General features: G+C 34.6%; 1 long non-coding RNA gene across 2 annotated transcripts; it reads left to right on the top strand.

Annotated features, from left to right (window-relative positions):
• Positions 2,674 to 6,229, top strand: LOC110270058. 2 transcript variants are annotated; one of them, XR_002359062.1, is made up of 3 exons: positions 2,674 to 3,414; positions 3,488 to 3,590; positions 6,102 to 6,229. It is a non-coding gene; the product is annotated as an uncharacterized LOC110270058 (long non-coding RNA). The 2 variants fall into 2 exon arrangements; XR_002359063.1 differs by lacking the exon at positions 6,102 to 6,229 and adding an exon at positions 3,671 to 4,744.

Genomic DNA, 6,236 nt, shown 5'->3' with positions numbered 1-6,236 from the left:
TAGCCCGCAAACCCGCCAATCCGCCATAAAGCGAGGCAGGCTAGCATTTTGAACCCATTTTAGTTGGCGGGGTGGGCCGGCCCGCCCCGTTTATGGGGCGGGCCTAGGCGGGGCGGGACGGGTTGGGACGGGCCAGCCCGCTTTGCCACCCCTACTTATACAGTACATTGATTTCCTCTTCTATTCTTCTTACGTGATCAACAATCATACCTTTATTCTATCTTTTTCTTTGGCTTCTAAAAATTTAACAGAGTTGTTTTCCAGGATTAAGTTAGAAAGAGCATAATTATAGGACGGCCTTTCAAAGAGCATAATTATCAGGCAGCCTTTCATAATCAGGATTCTCCTTTAGAACCAAATTCAGTCTATTAATTTACACAATAATAGGCTCTATCTGCACATTGCTCACTGACAATAGCTAAAAAACTCACATATTGAATTATCAAAACTATAAATATATTACAACTACTTCTAATGAAGAAAAATGTCAAAAGAACTATATAAAATAAGTATAAAGGGTTAAAAAAATAATGATATAAAAAAATTAGAAAGAGCTAATGATTGCTAAAATACACAATCATAAAATATTGAGTTTTAAAAATTTTATTTTTTCAGTTTTCACCTATTTTACTAGTAATTCTCACGAATCAAAATGGCATAACCTAAAAAAGAAAAAAAAAATTAGTGAAAGAGTGATAACACAAACCATAATCTCTAATTTGTGAATTTTGGGGTGGCTATATTGAGTGCAGGTAGTAATCCAACGCTAACAAAATTATTTTAAAAATTTTAAACATTCAAAATTATTTTCGAAATTCTAAAATTCATTTAAAATTTTCTAAAATTATTTTTGAAATCATCTTAAAAATGTTTAAAATTTTAAAATTATTTTAAAATTTCTAATAAAAAAACATCTGAACCTAATAAAAAAATAAAAAATCTAACAAAAAAAGATATCTAAAAAATATTAAAAAAAAACATTCAAAAAAAAAATATATATATCTAAAATTTTAAAAGAATCATCTAAAACCTAAAACAAAGAAACATCCAAAAACTTAAAAAAATATTTTAAGTGATTTTTTTATTTTTTATTTTTGAAATAATTTTTATTCTAATTGGCTCTAATTGACTGGACCATTAGTTGGTCTCCTAGACTTTTCCTAAATGAATACAACTTTCATGCGCATAGCAAAATCCTAATTGACTCAAATATTTTCACATAATCATTTTTAATAATAGAACAGATCAAATAATTATATTTGTGTTAAATTAAATCAGAACAAATCAAATTTGTAATTAATAAAACTAAATCTTTAATGTTGTCATTATTCTCATTAAATAATTGGATCTTAGTACAGTGTAGTATACATTACATTGATTTTTATTTTTAGAACTATTTTTATCCTATAGCAAAATTCAAAATTACTAGTAGAAGGCACCATCTAAAGAAACCATTGCAACACAAATAAAAAACTTAAATACATCATTGAATAACGTAAAAACTTAATACTCCTCTCGTGGACCCTAAACATTCCCGAACCAGTAGTTGTTTTTCTTTGCTCCCTCTACCGGTTTCAGTTTGAAGCACAAACAGAAAACAGCTATATCAAATTTTATTCTTTTTTTTCATCAAAGTATCAAACATAACATTGTTAAAAATCATCTCATTCCTACCCTTTCACACAAATCAAATCATGGTAAGAAACTCCTTTTTTAACTCATACCCCTATCCACCCAAACCTTAAAGCATTCCTTAAAGGAACCCAGCGAAAGAGAAGGAAGTGCACCGTTTTTAATTCACCCATACAAAGCACACACTTTGCATTCAAACTCGATAAAAAAATATTTTCACAATCGTTTTTAATAATAGAATCGATCAAATAATTATATTTGTGTTAAATTAAATCAGAACAAATTAAGTCGAATAACTGTAAAATCTAAAAAATAAGTTTGCAATCAATAAATCTAAATCTTTAATTCTGTCATTGTTCATATTAAACAAACGGTTAGTGTAAGACCCAAAACTTTTGAAAAAGGACTGTCATGAGCTAATTTCAAATTCAATATTTTTGTAGCTTTAATTTCAAAAATTTTCTAATTAAAGATAATTAATGGAAGTTTCGATTAATCGAATTTGAAATAAATTAAGATTATTATCCAATTTTATAATTATTGAATTATTCTCTATATTTAAATTATAAAATTGATAATTATAAAATAATAAGAATTTTATATAATTTGGACTAAATAATTAATATTTTAATATATTAATACTGCTATTTTAAAAAATAAAGAAATTAATTATATTATTTCAAATTTTTAAATTTAAACATTTTATTAAAAATAAGAAAAAGTCCAGGGACCAGCAATTTTATTGCATTTTGGCCAGCATGTAACCAGCAGAGAAATGTGAGCCATTGGATGAAATCTCACACCAATCTCACACCATCAAATCATCATTGATGGCTAGTTGATGGCTACCAATCACAAATGTTGTTGGCCCCCTAGCATTGCTCTTAAAAATAATTTGTAAAATTGAAGAACAAATAATATTTTTATACATTATTATTATTGGATTAAAATTTCTTTTTAATTACTCTATTACCCCTAATTTTATTAAAATTTACCTAAACTACCCCTAAACCTAATTTTACCTAAACGCTAATTTCTCCAATTCCTAACCCTAAACTTCCCTGCCTCAGCCGAAATCCCCTTTCCCCCCAAAACAGCAGCAAACACACAACACACTCAGAAGCAGCAGTAACGCTGCAATGAGAAAGAAAAGAAACAGAAAGGGAGATCTGAGAGACGAAAGGTTCAGAGAGGAGGGAGACGCCGTCGTCTTTGTCGCCGGAGCCGCAAGGAGCGTCGCTGCCGAAGCCACGCCATTCGTTCCTGCCTAGTGGCGGTTCTGCCATCCATCACCCTGTTCCGTCGCCTGAGGAGAATCACGAAGACGAGAGAGAGCTCGTGCGCGAAGGGAGCGCACAGGGGAGAAGAAGGAGGCGCTGCTTGGCCGCCGCACCTCGCCGCCGTCGCTGGAGATCTGGGAGTCACCGTCGATCGTCATTGAGCCGTGCCGGACACAGAACTGCGAACGAGAGGGATGCGATGCAGGAGCTTGATGCGAGAAAGAGGGAGCGCGCGTGCGCGCGCATGGGAAGGGCGGCGCTGCTGTCACCGCCGTTGCTGAGCTGCCGTCGCCGCTGAGAAGGCTCCGCCACTGCCCTTGTTGCTGATGGGGAGAAGGAGACCGGAATGGGTAAGTAGGAAGAGGGGTTTCTGCCACTGTTGGAACTCCATTGCTATTGTTGTCATGGCCGCCGCGCCTTTGGCTGCCGGGAGCGGTATTGTGGCCGCCAGAACCTTTGCTTGAGCCATGCCGTTTGGAGCGGTCGTTCCTCTTTTGTTACGGTAAGGGGTTTTAAGTTTGGTTTCTGTTCTTTCAAAATTTCGGGAAGATTATTGACACTGCGTGGTTGTACAGCTGCTATTATCACAGATTCAGGCCGCCGCCGTCACTCGAAAATTATTGATGGAGCTGCTGCCGGGTCGATTTGGAGTTGCGGCTGCTTCGCTTTGTTATTTCAGTAAGTAATTTCTGTTTCGAAAGCTCTGCGTTAGTATTCTATTCCATGTAATAAAGTATTTGCGATGTTAATGGTTCTAGGAGTTAGAATCCGAGTTTACTTATGGCGTTTGAAGCTGTTTCTGCTATTAAGAAAGCATGCAGAGCTCAGGTTTCGGTTGCGGTTAATTTCGGGCTGAGCAAAAAGAGTTAAACTGACACGTTGGGTTATGGTTTCGCTTATTGATGTAGGGGCCTTTTCAAAAAACCACATTTTATGAATTAGAATTATTATATATGGATATTGACATGAGAAAATATATCTTTGAGTGATTGTATAAGTCTTATGTAATTGTTGGTTATTTTGGATGAATACGAATGCTTGGTTGATTTGATTATTATTTGGTTTTGTGAAACGAATGGTTTTGAAGTGTTTCTTTAAAGTCACTTCTTTAAAACTTTGAAATCAAGTTTAATCCGTTAAAAATTGACTTGAGCTTGATTTGGTTTTTTTGAAATATGAAAATGGAATGTATCTTTGGATTCGGTCGGATTTTGAGCTGATTTTGTTTTGAACCATTTAAAGAGGGTTGTAGATTGGTTTGGATGGGACCCAGAAAGGGTGGCAAAGTCCAAGTTTTAGGTGAAGTGCTGCCAAAATTCTGATAGAATCTGAGACTTTATTGAAATGTTATTTGGAAAATTATGAGTTAAAGACTTCTACTTTTTTATTTGGATTATTTAGGAAAGGGATGACTTATGCATTTGAAATGAATTATTAAAAAGGAAATTATGATTTAGTCTTGTTTCTTAAGAAAAGTATTGTATCTCTTTTGGGAGCAAGTTATTTAGATGGAACTTATGTTTTAAGGCTGTTTTATATGTGAAAAAGGGTTTATGTCTTTGAATTTGAATTGAGGGTTTCAATTGGAGGAGTTTCAGTGACTTTGAAGGAACCTGAATGTCTATTGACAAGTTTTATTTTACAATGTTTTGGGAAAAAGTTTTAAGTACTCTTTGAATTTTGAATTTTTGCAAGACAAACAATGTTTGAGCAGTTTGGAACACTTTAGATTTAATCATGGAATTGAAGCTGATTTTGCTTAAGTAAAGGAAATGGTTTTGAAAGGGGTAATTGATTACACGACTCGGTTTGGCTTAGATTCTATTTTTTTTCCTACTCAAATTAGGAAGCCAAGGTTTTAAAGATTTTAAGCGAACTTGAGGAAATGAGTTGTGTTATTCTCCCCTAAAGACTTGAGACTCTGCCGATGAACTTTTGTTACAAAATCCTATTTTTGGATGGATGATTTTGAATATTTCAAAAGAGATCTTTAATTGCCATGGTTTTGGAAGTTTTGGAAAGAGAATGTCGAGGATGGCTTTGTTTTAAAAAGGGAACTTGCTTTGAGTAAAAGTGGCTTATGAGCCTAAAATGATTTGAGGAATGGGAATTGTAAAGCCAAGGCCGAAAAGAATTGATTTTTGATTTCAAAGTAAAGTGAATTGAGAAAAAGTGAATTATGCCTTGAATAATGATTTTTTGAGTTTGATAATGTTGGATGGTGGAAGTGCTATTATGTTATGAGCCGGAATGGCTGTATATGACAATAAATTATGGCTGATTATGGAATATGTTATGAGCCGGATGACTGAGTATGAATATAAATGGTTATTGAATTGATAAAGTAATTGTTGCACTTCTAATTATCTGAGATACGAGTTTTCTTGGGTAGAAGCAGTGGCTAGCCACCACGTGCTCCCGGTTGAGACTCGATATTCTGTTGACCCTATGTCGTAAGTGTGGCCGGACACTGTGAAAGTTCCGGATGAGCTCGCCCCCGTGAATATACACTAGTGAGGGTGTTGGATGTGAATTATGATTATGATTGTGAATAACTCGAGTTGGGGATGCACGACAGAGGGACAATCCAATGGTTAGCTACCAGGACTTGTCGGGTTGGCTTTATAACCGACAGATGAGACTCATCAGCCCCTAGGACAACCATTCATCATATGCATCTATGTGACATTGTTTGGGTGTGTATATTGTACTTGGTTTGCCTTTGTGATTAATTGTGGTTAACTGCTAATTATTCTACTTGAAGTAATTGTTTGTTTGTGCTTGAATTTTCCTACTTGTGTTTGCGACTGAAATTTTGTTGGACCATGGTGATTGGTTGTTGTTTGGGTTGTTTAGGCCTAGAGTCGTGGTTGATCATGAGGTGGGCAAAAAGCCATGTCTGGCTGATGTTTCTGGTTTGGAAAAATATGAAGAACTAATTTGGTTTAGCATAGATAAACCTTTTGAAAGGTTTTTGAATTTTTAAGAAATCAACAGTTCATTTTTCAGAAAAGATTTCAGATTTTTCTTTTATAGTAAACCTTTGCTTTTGAAAAGATGCATAAGGCGGTTATTAATTACTGTAACGATCTTATCTAGCGTATCCTATTATAGTAATTTTGCAACCCTATAGTGAGAACCTTTTCGAGGATGATGTTCTAACTCCCTTATAAGTCTTTTCTTTTTCAGGTTACGGATGACGAAGTTCGGAAGAGCTTATTTCTTTTCTGTTAGACGATATTTCTGTATTGTTTTAGTATTTATGTTTTCCTCGCCTTTAACTTTGCAAGTTCTGTAAGAGGGATAGGATTTTGATATGAGATA

This window comes from Arachis ipaensis, chromosome B03 (genome assembly GCF_000816755.2).
Source record: "Arachis ipaensis cultivar K30076 chromosome B03, Araip1.1, whole genome shotgun sequence".
In the NCBI taxonomy this organism is placed as follows: Eukaryota; Viridiplantae; Streptophyta; class Magnoliopsida; order Fabales; family Fabaceae; genus Arachis; species Arachis ipaensis.
The sequence above is the reverse complement of the archived record's forward strand: the minus strand, read 5'-3'. Positions and strand labels throughout refer to the sequence as shown.